A 12,911-nucleotide genomic window follows, 5' to 3' on the forward strand; every position below is an offset into this window, starting at 1 on the left:
TGAATTTTTTCCTTTTTTTCCTTTTGCTTGTAGCAACAGAGGACTTGTGCCATTTAGTTCCATTATATTGTAGAGAGGGCAGAGAGCTTTACAGCCAACATCTCCAAAACTCTGCAGCTCACACCGAAAAAATCTAGATGAATAAATAGCACTGCAGGCAGGAGATATAAAAAATATTTTTTTCTATTTTGGGGGTGAACCTTCCCTTTAATAACTGGAATGATGCTAAACATAAACAAATTAGACTGGTGACTGTGTACTGTTTGTTATTGAGGTCTGTGTGGTCTGGCAGCTGGGATGTTAGGATGTGGTTTATTATAGGACAGAGTGAATTTATAAACAAGAACGCATAGATGTATAAATTTAAATCACGACTTTTTATGATGCAGCCCTACTACAAGTAGGAAAATATGTTTTTTATTTAAGGCATAACTGTTGCTTTTAAGTTGCTTTATGGTCGCACACAAACATGCACTAAATATTGTCTAGCAATTAAAAATAAAGTTTTTCCAAATGCAAACATGCCGAGTTTGATCTTTGGAGGAGCTACGTAGAAAAGTAAACATTACAATGACTTTAAAGTTTCTCTCTAAATGACTGTTTTCTCACCAGATGGCAAGTCATATTGGTCGTTAAATGAAAGCGAAAAACATTTCAACCTGTTGCCTTGTAGAAAAGCTGTTTATCTGCTCTGCAGTCATTCGTAGCGACGACAACAGGAAACATGAGGCTGCTGCTGCTGCTGCTGCTGCTGTGTGGAGGGCTGGCCTCACCGTAATGACTGGAGTCAGGTAACCACCGGACAGACGCAGACACACCGACTCGAAGTCCTCCTCAGATATCGGTTTGGGCACGAAGGGAGGCGGTGAGAGCAGCTTTCCTGGGCGGCTTCACCTCGTTTTTTTTCACCGATGCCGCGACTTTCTCGGTGAAACAAACTTTTACAGTTCCGTAAAAGTTTGATGAACGTGACGACGAGCGCCCCGGTGTTCATGTGACGAGCGTCGCGTTTGGTGAGCCAGCTCATCGCAGGCAGAGAGGCGTTCAGGTGTTCAGCTACACCGGGAACAAGTTTGTGTCGTATTTTATCCTACATTGGCTCTGAAAAGGGGGGACTTCTCTCTCGTATTATTAATTTTTTTTCGCGTGTGCGGTATCTCTACGTTTTCTGCTTGGTTTCGTTTCCTTCTTCAGTTTGGTGGACTTAAGACATCAAGTGGCCAAGTTTAAACAGGTACGTGTGTTTTTATTTCATTTCTGCCAACATTTTTTCTGGATTAATTTTAATACAAGCTGGTGTACGTGGTCGGTTGACACCTTTTGAAACTGGGCCAGGAGGTGGAAGTGAGCCCAGCCAGAGCTGGACAGCCCCAGCAGCTGTTGACTTGTCTGACCTCTGTTAAGCATTGCAAACCAAACAGTCAATTATTGATTATAAAAAACGCTTTTGAAATACGATTTGGACGTTCAAATATTACTGTGATGTTTTATACCCCTCTTTAGCTTTTTAAACCCTCAACCGACGTTATAAAAAAGCATTTAGCGCTTGGATAAAGACAGGACTTTAAAGTGTAAACAGCTGTGAGTTTACAGTAACAACCTTATCATAGTTATTGTCATTATCTCAAGAGATATGCCATGATGTGTGCACAGTAGCCCATGTGTCTATCAAAAGTGTAAGACTAGCTGCTTTTCTGCAAGGCTTGTAGAGCAACTTTTATGAGTAATTAAGTCCAGAAGCCTCAAGTCTGCAGGGCATTTTATAACAGTTTATGATGCAGTGGTTCAGATAGTGAGGCTATCTTTTGACACTTTTCCCAGCTTCTGTTGCAGCTGTATCTAACTACCAACATACACACACATACACACCAGGATGAGTATTGTGTCATTATGTTCGTGACATTATAGATTCTCGGAATCACAATAGGTGCAAAGGTTTGTGTCAGTGGTTCATTTTGAGTCGTGCTTAAACCCCCGATTGTCAGATAGCAGTGCTGCATAAAAATGTAAACTCAGATTTTAAGAATATGGGGGCTTGTTCTTTATACTATGACAATTTCCTGAAATTAGATTTTAAAAATAGCAATATATCACCTTGCTTAATTGCATCAAATCGTAACTCCTGTATCATGATACGTATCGTATCATCAGATTCTTGCCAATACACAGCCCTGTAAAGACTAGATGTTTTTCCCACAAAGCATTGTTTTTTTCTGTGTAGAGCAAGTTTTATGAGTAATTACGTCAAAAAGCCTCAAGTCTGCAGGGCATTTACATCAGTTTATTATACAGTGGTTGAGATAATGGGCGTATCATCTGACACTTTCCTAGCTGCTGTTGCAGCTGCATCTAACTACCAACATACACACCCCACAGGCCCTTCACACTTTCCATGCATTCAAAAAACACACGCATGCAACCAAGATCTCTATATCAGATTAACCACATTATGTATGACTTATCTACTTAAACACACAGCTCTGTCATTACTTTTAACCACAACTGTACTAGATCTCTGCTACGGCTGCACACTATGTAAGAACCAGAGTCCAGCTGATATATTAATCACAGCCCATCACAGCTGTATTGGTCTTTATCAGTATTGGCATGTATGTTGTCCAATAAGTGCACATGTGATTTTTTTTTAAACAGAACAAACTTTATGGTTTCAGTGCCCTGATATTATTTTGAACAATAAAGTTTATTGATAAACTGTAAAACGTCCTGCTTCTATAACATATCTCTGTCAAGTGTTATGCTTTTGAGGGATCATTGCAAAAAACTGTGTTTGTGTAAATATTCTGTACTCTGTATAAAGAATAATAATTTTCATCTGGAGAACAGGAATTGTAGGCCAGGGCATCTCTGTAGCACTACAGTATTTCTTTATAATGCTATTGTGTTACACATTCTACCTTTATGAAAAAAAAATGCAACTTCTGTAATTTGGATATTGGACTTGGTCATATTGCGATTCCAATAATATTTTGCTTAATTATGCAGCTCTAATCTATGCTATAGCTTCATTTAAAAAAAAAAAGCCTATTTCTGCCCCACAACCCAGCAAACAAACGCTGCTTAGCATGCAGCTGAGCATACTGATTCACTAGCAGAGATCGCAGCAGGGGCTCCTGACATGGCTGTTCTTCTGTCAGGCTGATGAACTGAGGGCCTTGAGGCCGTATCCAAGGGGTGTTGCTAACCTCTGTCTTAATTTGACTCTCAGCAAAAGAGTTAGCTTCTTGAGGGTTTGTTAACAAGCATACTTGTTACTTAACTTTTCAAAGAGAAGTTGCACATTAAGGACCTCTGCACAGGATACATGGAAATATAAATGTCACAGCAGACAAAGAAGCGAGATGATTACAGCTCAGCACTGCTGTTTTATGACACAGTAAAAAGGACAATCACTGTCCTGGGATGATTATGAGATAAACTTCAGCTGCTGTCACTCTCAGACAAGCCCTGCTCTTCTAAAACACCCAGTCTAGTGATGTATAAAATTAAAAAAATTTGAAAAAAGCCATGTCTGACATGGTGTAAAGTATATTAGTGATCTTGTCAGTTTTGCAGGAACTCGTTTTGACACATAAATTCAATGTCTATGTTACTGGTTTTGTTGCTACTGAAGAGGAATGATATATTTTACATGAGGTTTGACACATTTTCAGATGTTTGGCTCCATTGAGTGTTGACTGTGCTTGTTTTGTATTCTTGTATGTTGACACTTTTTGGTCTTAATTACTCATACAGCTCAGATCTGCTGTCTTCTGTGATTAGTCAGACAGCAGATCTGCCTGCCCCAGTCTTTTAGCTTTAAACTATTCAACACAGAGCTGGGTGATATGGACAAAATCAAACATCATAATACTGCAACAGTATTCTTGGGGTGACAGTTGGTGCTCTCCAATAATATTAACACAATGAGATTTTTGATGAATAATCATCAGTAATGTGGATATAATGGCGAAGTAGTTAAAGGAAAATAATAGTACAGCTAGAACAGTCTGGTAAATTCAGAAAATTACATCACTTTACTTTTAAAAACATGAAAAGACAGCACTTATAGCATATCATAATTAGGGATGTTCCTATCAGGTAATTAAACAGTTAAACAGAACTTTACATTTAGACTAGTGTGAAAGTAAGGAAACATCACATCACACGTATGATGTCATACTGGTTTGCAGAGTGTGTATGAACATAAGCAGAGCTAGCAGCAGCTGCCTGCTCTCCCTGCAGGTTGGTGTCTATATGCCTGTGCTGAATGTGGTTACACATTGCTCCAGCTGAGTAGTTATTTGCCAAGTTATTCTGACACAGCCCACATACAGCCTTATTTCTTTTTCAATATCAAATACATGTTTTACATCCAGGCATTAATGCCCTCCTGCTGGGGCTGCAGCCTCGACAAGTAGAGGGAGGCTTTGTAACATTTCAGATGTAACAGTTGACTGGGGTTAGACATCAATAAAATATTAATAATTAGTTGAACGGACTAGTGGTTCTGGCGCTGACTTGTGAGGTTACAACATTTAATCGACACGATGATTAAAAATCAGCATTACAATAAAGTAGTGTTGCAGAGATGCCCTGGCTTACAAATCTCGTTCTCCAGATGTAAGAAAAGATGTTTGTTTGGTAGAGATCCTGTGTCACTGTGATTTTAATTGCTTTTTTCAGTGAAAATACAAATTGTGATGCAAAAATAATAATTCCCACCAATTGTGAATCAAACTGCAGTTGCAAAGATTTTTTTTTTACCATATCATGCTGCTCTAATCTAGTCTCATAGCATGTTGTCAATACTGAAACATCTATTTCTAAATTCAGTCTTTGACTTTAGTATGGAAGTATTTGAGGCATCATCAAAACTGGAGCCTGTGAGCTCACTGCAGATACATTGTTGTTGGTGTATATCAGTGAATAAATGATTTGTTCTGTTTGTTGCTGTCTGCAGCTGAAAAGTTTATTTCTTTGGTGCATACAAAATATTGCACAGAGCCCAGGTCGATGTGCTAGTCACTTGCAAAGCAGTTTGGTTTTGATATGAATCTGCAAAAATCTACCCAAATGCACAAAGAGGAAGGGAGACGGGTAGAGTGGGCGAGATAGCTGTAAAAGACAGATAAAAGGGCAGGAGAAACTGTGTGGTCGTCAGCACCACCAATCAGCAAGAGTTTTATCTTTTCAAATCGTGTTGAAGAGAGCAGGAGAGAGTCAGACTCTGACAAAGTGGAGGGAGATTAAAAAACAGAAAGATAAAGGGGAGGAGACAAAAGAGTAGCTGGGAGTGATGAAATCCACCACTTCTTTGCTTGGCAAACTGGGTGATGGATGAGTTTTCAGCAGGAGGGAAATTCCTCACTGCCTCATCGCCCCCAGCATATCTGTCTGTGTGTCTGGCCGCCTGTCTGTCCATCCTCAGCTGAAGTGATACTGGATATTAGACATCTCTTTTCCTCTTACAAAGTGTGGCATTGTCATCAGAACCACACTCTAATGTGACTGTTAGTACATTTCCATATTTCAGCTAAGCTGTTTACATGGGTTATGAGGCAAAGCCTGATGAATGATTCCCCTTTAACATTACGTTATAATGTCAGAGTGTCATTGCTCTACCTTAAGGTCCCTCTCTTTATGTCATGTTGGCACCGCTCTAACTGTCTTTGTGCAGACTGTACAAACACACTGTGCTTCAGGCTGTTATTATTATGGCTGCACACAAGATTAGACTCCAGGTAAACAAAAATGGTTCACCTGGAAACAGATCACAAAGATACTGGCCACACAGAATGTACTTTTTTCTTCTAGTGGTAGAGAAATCTTATTATCGAAATGATGGAATTGATTAAAAACTCTGACAGTCTGCTTTTATAGAAAAACTCCAGTCACGATGGTTCCATACATACAGTATGCAACAAACTGTTTAATGATGCAGCTAAAATTGAACTATTAGGCAGTTGTTCTGGTTAGTGTTATTAGGAGATCCTATTTATACTGCAGTTTCTTCTTTTAAGTGCTACACAAATTAGTATTTCACTTTTGTAAAATTATGAGACATTTGAAGAGCTCAAAATGCAGTAGAGGCTGAAATGTCTGAAACTTTCAGTAGGTGAAGCTTCAAAAGTGCTGCATACAACAGTTTCCACAATTCAGCTGGAGAGCCTCTTTCATTAAACAATTCCAACCTGGTAAATTCCCGCATCTTTCAAATTCCACACCCTTTTTTTTTTGTTTACAAAGTCAGTTAAAAGTCTATAGTCTTTTTGCCCAAGTCAAGATAACCCTGATTCTATCACTATGACATCATAGGGGTTTCCACGTTTTTAGAAAGCTTTTACAGAACCACAGAACTGTTTTATCTAACTATGTAGTAGGGATGGACTGTTGGGGTATTTTTGTCATTTTATTTATTTAACGGTCTCTTTAACGGTTAACCTCCGAAGAGTGACTGAGAGCCATTGCTCAGCTATTTTGTTTGTGTCAAGTTTGAATGTGTGTTTTCGATGAGTTAACAAGGTTTGGCTAGGTTAGTCTAAGAGACTAGCTTTAATACAGAAGGTGATTGGGTAGGTGTAAGAATATTGTCTTTTTTGATATTTGAGTTTAGTTTATTTATTAAGACTGAAAAAGCTAAGAGATTGTGAAACATGCAGAACTCACCACTTGTCTTGCACACTACCTGAGACTACCAGCAAGTATTTAAGCAATTGCCATTTGTTGGGTTAATGGTAGCTGGTTGGAAAATTTTAACATATTGTCCAACGCCACTGCATAAGGCTCACGATGATGATGCTGATATTCATGTGCAAAATGGGTGTTGTGCCCCTTTAAGAAGGTTAGTCTGCTATTATTATCTAACTATTGCAGTCTGTGTTAGCGTAATGAGCAATGGGTTTATTTCAATATTGACAAATATTGAAATTGAGACGTGTGCTGAACTGCTCCCCAGTGAGCTCACCTTGCCTGCAGCACGTTTCTGTATTATGTCACCATGTCAGTCCAAACATACCTGAGATACCGGTCACGCCCAAGCATTCAAGTGAGGACTATAGCCTGAATTACAGCAACTCGTCCTTTTGTTTGCCTTTTTTTTTTCTGGTGTCTTTGTGTCTTGTTTCGGCACACAAGCCAGTTTTCAGATGCACACCTTAAATCATTCTGCTTGTGTGTCTGTGGTTTTTCTTTTATTTGCTATAATCTGTTGACTGAAAAGGCTCAGAAACTCTCTGACACTCAGTGAGAGGAGGAGGAGGATAGAAAAACATTTACCGTCATCAGTTTACTTTATGTCTGTTGTACACATGCCCTCCTTTTGACACCAGCAACAATGTTTTAATCAAGCAGACAAGGATTAGACAGTTAAGTAATGTGTTGTGGTGCTGAAGGTAATGGTCTGAGGAGATAACAAAGAAAGACCGGAGCTGCCTCTGACAGGATATTTTAGCTTGCCAGACTTTGCCGTCTTTTTCATGAATTTCCTTTTCAAGTCTAGTCTAAGATTACATTCACCATTAAGAAAGCTGTTACCTGCACTTCTGCATGTGGGAATATGAGTAGGTTGGAGGAATACTCATATTTACTCTATTTTTATATTATGCATGTAGTTGCCAGTTTCTTAAGTACACCTAGCTAAAACTTAAGCAGTCTATTACATAGTCTTGCAACAAGTCCCACCCATTGCGTTTTACAGAGAGAAGTTTCTGTTATTATTATTATCTGTTATTATAATTAAAATAAATTAAATAAAATAAGAGAAACACCTGCCAGTACAATGCAATACAGCGCCACAAACTACAACCTCCAAAATGTCCATAAAGCAGAGTCGCTCACTGATTCAGGTGCCCACAGGTACCTGCCAAGCTAATAATAATATTGAGCGAATGATATCAAGCCTACAGCTGCCATGTTTTCTTTTTTTTTTTTTTATTGTGATACTCTTCAACACAAACAACTAATGACACATCCCATCTAATAATAGACAATACATCATGGAGGTTGGATACTTAGGGAAAATTTTATGTCAACTGAGGCCATGAGAGTAATGTTATTAGGGGCTTTGCTGCTTGTAAAAAATTAGCAAAAAAGATGACTGTTTGATAGATTGATATATTTGTTATAAGATTGATAGATTTATTATTTGTCCTTTTGGAAATTTGTGGTGTGCCTCACAGCAGTCATCAGAAATCAGCAACAGCAGCATCATACAACAGCTTATACAACAAACACTTACAAAAACGAACAACAAATTACAGCAGAACCAACAACATCAACCCCAAAAATCGACAGTACGTACAGATATACACCATCAGTCATCAAAGTGCTCTGCGTACTATAAGGTACAGCATCCTCACACACAGAGGTTCAGTTTTCCTTTTGTTTTACAGTTTGTTCAGCAACATGATAGACGACAGATGATAGATGACACATCACTAGCTGAAGATACACTTCAACAGCTGCAGGAGCCCAGGTGCTGTGCCAATTGACAGATACTTTTCCAAGAACACAAATAAGTAACTGATTGCATGTGTTTAATTACATGTTTCTGGACCTTTATGAACGGGTCTGGGTGGGTCCATATTTGACTTAGGCTTTGGAGATGTGGGCAGGTTTGGGTTTGCAAAACTGTACATGTGCACGACTCTGCCATAAAGTTTCAACAAAAACTGAAAGTTCTAACTTTCATGAAGGTAGAAATTATTGCAGGACTTTTGTGTTGGGCACAACTAATAACCTGGCAATTGAGTGTACATCCAATGTACTATAAAAAGCAATTGTTAGAGAAAAAGCATATAGTTTAGTCTGGCTTTTCTGATGGACGTTCACATGCTACAGTGGTTTGTGTTCCTATTTACAGTATGTGCAAATGAAACAAAGAAAGAAACATAAATAATACAACCTCAGGACGTCAAACACAAAAACAAATACACATGGTTGGCTGTGGTTGCGAGGTTACGATATCTGGTTAGCCATAGAGGAGAATCCCACTGATGTACACTGTAGGAAACAATTATCAGAATGATGCGTGGGTGTGTATTTTAAACACTAGCAAACCATGAACACACGTCAGAAATTAGGTATGCTTTAGTTTACATGCATTCATTTGATTTAACACAGCAAACTGTTAATGAATGGTAGCAGTAGGCCCACATTTTGGTGTGTGTATCTTTGTGGTGGCAGAGAGGAGAAGATGGAGGTGTTGTCACAATTTAGCGATGCCAGCAAGCTGTCTAATGTTACACCTCCTTCCAAAGCTGCAGCTAATGTGTGATGCTGTCTAGTCAATTAAATGGCAAATTAGAAAAACTGTCTCGTTGCTGCCAATTCACAACTAATTTGGAAGAAACTCACCTGTTGCTGAGATGCTCAAATTGCCAATGATAGATCTACATCCCACACTGAAATGAACTGATTTAGCAAGCATGTTTTTGTTTGTGTGTTTTCTGATAGCTGTGGTTTTGTTCTCAGTACAGGCAGAAATGCACACAGCACATACAGCGTAAATGTCCTTTTCATCATGAAGGTTTGGAATGTGTTTGCTTCTTTTGCTCCTTACAGGCATGTCTTTTGTCTGGCATTCAGTTAAACAAGTTCCAACTCTTATACCGTTTAACACTGTAACTCTGTCTGCACAGGTTGCTGTTCTCTCAATTATGACCATCTAATTCATTAATTTTTCAATCACACTGCGAAGGCAGCACCTAGAGATGAGCAGTAGTCCAAGTATGGTTTAGCCACTTAATACTGACCAACGTCATGCAGCCCACATGACTCTCAATGATCAACAGTTGCCCTCACCTGATCATTTAATCAGTGACTGAAGACTGTGCACACACTGATGAAGGCCAGATGGCTGAAAACATTTTGCGTGTGAAATAAAAGCTCATGAAAGCATATTACCTCCGAGTGCAACCCTCTTTTTTTAATTCAGAAATTTTCTAACTGGCCATTGTCAGCCCAGTGGCCTGTGACTGTTCACCCACCTCCTCCCTTCCTCCGCGTTTCAGCTGGGAGATGCGTGCGAGTGGTGAATTGACTATGTTGCATACGCTGCTCACATTCACTACATCCAATAAACAAACTAAACTCACAAAGTCTCAAGAAATGAAACATTCACACATCAACTGTACACCTTCTAGATTCAAGCTTCTCCCTTTGACCAGGCCAAGATGAGCTTAATTGGCAGTTAACACACTTAATTCAAACTCAACAGAAATGCATGTAAAACTCACCGAAACCATCTGTTAAGTCTTTTCATTGTTCCAACAATCAAATAACAAATATCCCCCCAAAAATTGCTTAAAAAGATAACAGGTGATGGATTCAGCTCTTCACCAATAAGCAATATATTTGCCCAGTTGCCCAACCCTAATTTGCATGACTATATGCCGTTTCTACATTAAAATTAGCACATATATGCAGGTTTTTTAATCTCAGCTAACCTCTCTTAAAGTAGATGATTGACCCTTTTTCCGTTACATGAGCTGAGACTCTGCTCGAGTCTGCAGAAGACAGAAAGACCTGTGACTGTGTGCATCTGTCAGTACTTTTCTAGCTTCTAACTGAATCTCTGTGGATTGAGGTTTAGTTTCACTTCTATGTTGCTCTTTGTACTTTCAGGTATCTGCTTTATTTTACTCTTTCATGGTCATTTTCAGCTGTATGGGAGTTGTATTAAATTACTGCAGATGAAAACCCAACATTTCCTGATTTTGCTGATTCACAGTTTTGTTGTGAAGAATGTATAGGAAATGTGTTTATCTCCCATTCAGACGCTCAATTAAAGAGGAGCAGTAGATCAGTAAAAGCAGACTGTCAAGCAGGTGGAAACTGCTGTGCTGGGCTGATGAACAGAGTCAGAAAGAGTCCTGTCAAGCAGCACATGTGTATGAAAAAGCACCAGTTGGAATTTCAGACTTAGGAGACAAGCATTCATTGTCTCCACCAGAAAGGGGCTAAAATAAGCATGTCCACCTGGGTATGATGTTTCACATCACTGCTGATAGTTGGAGCCGATAAATACCCGTGACTACTGCAGAGTCATTTGAACTGGAATTGAATACCGATTGTCCCTCTAAGGAAAAAAAGCCAGATGTAAGTGGGTTTTTGGTTCAGTGTAAAAGGAGCTTTAGATGTGTAATGCTATCACAGTGGGTCACTGTTGTATCCTTTTATCCTATCCCAGACTTTTCTTCTTTGCCTGGGTCAATCAGCATTGAAGATTAACAAACGTGCATCACGCCTACTGTTATTTTGAATGGTTTGCAGTCCCACTCTTATTTTGTTTTATTTTTTGGGAGAATTTTAGATAGTCCTACATAAGAAGATTAGCCTTGCAGTCAGCCTCATTCTGTATCTGTGATTAGTAAAATGCCTTTGTGATGCTCCAGTTGGTGGAGGACATCACATTATTTGCCTGCCCAGGTCAAGAGAGTGTACTTTGAGCTTATGACCTTTGTATGTTGACTATTAAGACCTGAAGAAACCATTGTGTTGCCGTAGAGAGAGGAAGCATTCCTCTGTACCAGTCTGTTGACCCTGGATAAGCCGTGGTGGAGGTGTGACCGACTTGTTGAAACCCCACAGTGTTGAGTCCTGGGAACCAGCTAAGACCTTTAACCCTGGTACAAATGGTTTTGTAAACCAGTGAAAAATGAATATTAGTGAACTAATGTCAGATGTTCACTTTTAACATCCCAGACACTTCAGCAATGTTTAAGACTTTCATGGAAGATCAGTTACTAAGTTGTCCATCTGACACAGTTAGTTACTGTTTATCTAAGTGTCTCCACTGTCCTTTGTACATATTACAACAGGGAGTGTATTATGAACAGACCTTTTCTGTGTACATAATTGGTGAAAGGTTGGCATTACTGTCAGACATAATTTTAAAGGTCCAATGTGTAAGATTTTTGGACATTACCAGAATATAGTAGAAATGGAATACAATATTCACCAGTAAGTAGTTTCCCTTAGTGTATAAGCCCCTGAAAATAAGAATAGTTGTGTTTTTGTTACCTTAAAATGAGCTGTTTATATTTACAGAGGATACGGGTTCTCTATCGTGGTATCTGTCATATGGCACCGTCACATTACTACAGTATCCCACAGCGGACAAACCAAACACTGGCTCTGGACAATACTAGCATAAAAATGATACTCTGTACTTCTTTTTGCATGAAAACAAAAAGAAAAAAAGTTCTAGGCACACAAAATAGTATTTCTTAAAAAAAAAAACTAACCTGCACACAGTACTATACAGAAAAGTCACTGAACTGAAGTGAGATACTTGAACAAGCACTGAGATCTTTTTATAGCTTTGATACTATTAATACTATTGAATGTGTACTGAAGTACTGGGACTTTACATTTCACATTTTATTTCATGGCACCTGTAGGTTTTCCTATTCACTCATAAGGGGAGAGAGAAGGAGACAACGGGTTTGCAATCTGCAAGTTCACAGCTAGATGACACTTGATCTTATATACTGTTCCTTCAGCAACATTTTTAAGAACCTTTATATTTGAACCTAATGTAGCTGGGTGTGAATTGATAATATGGGACTGAAGAACTCCTCTCTGTGCAATAGACAGCATGCAAACGCTTTGCTGCTGGAAATGATTTAGTGTAAAGGTCCACTAACGAGTTCTAGAGAAAGATAGTTGATTGTGGAGTCTCATTCTCAGGTTGAGAAATACCAACATTGCGTAAATGAGACTTAACAATCAACTCTCTTTCCGACCTGTGATCGGCCAAAGTCTTCCGTCATGGGCTAGATTTTCTAAAGCCTGAAAACTGAGCCAAACGGAGGAGCAGAAGTCTAGTTTTCTTCTATTACATTATGCTTGAAGGTTATTATGGAACTTTTGCCCAATGACGCCAAAAACAAAACAAACCAAAAAAAAAA

At 38.9% G+C, this 12,911-nt stretch overlaps 1 protein-coding gene across 1 annotated transcript in view; it reads left to right on the plus strand.

The window, feature by feature from the left end:
• The first annotated feature begins 797 nt into the window (after positions 1–797).
• The window catches only part of palm3 (paralemmin 3), a 47,753-nt gene continuing 35,639 nt past the window's right edge, over positions 798–12,911 (plus strand). Inside the window, exon 1 of the mRNA XM_084715578.1 lies at positions 798–1,234. The gene's annotated coding sequence lies outside the window, so the exon portion shown is untranslated. The remainder of the gene's footprint in view (positions 1,235–12,911) is intronic.

This window comes from Lutjanus erythropterus, chromosome 3, assembly GCF_056507025.1.
Source record: "Lutjanus erythropterus isolate fLutEry1 chromosome 3, fLutEry1.hap2, whole genome shotgun sequence".
NCBI lineage: Eukaryota > Metazoa > Chordata > Actinopteri > Lutjaniformes > Lutjanidae > Lutjanus > Lutjanus erythropterus.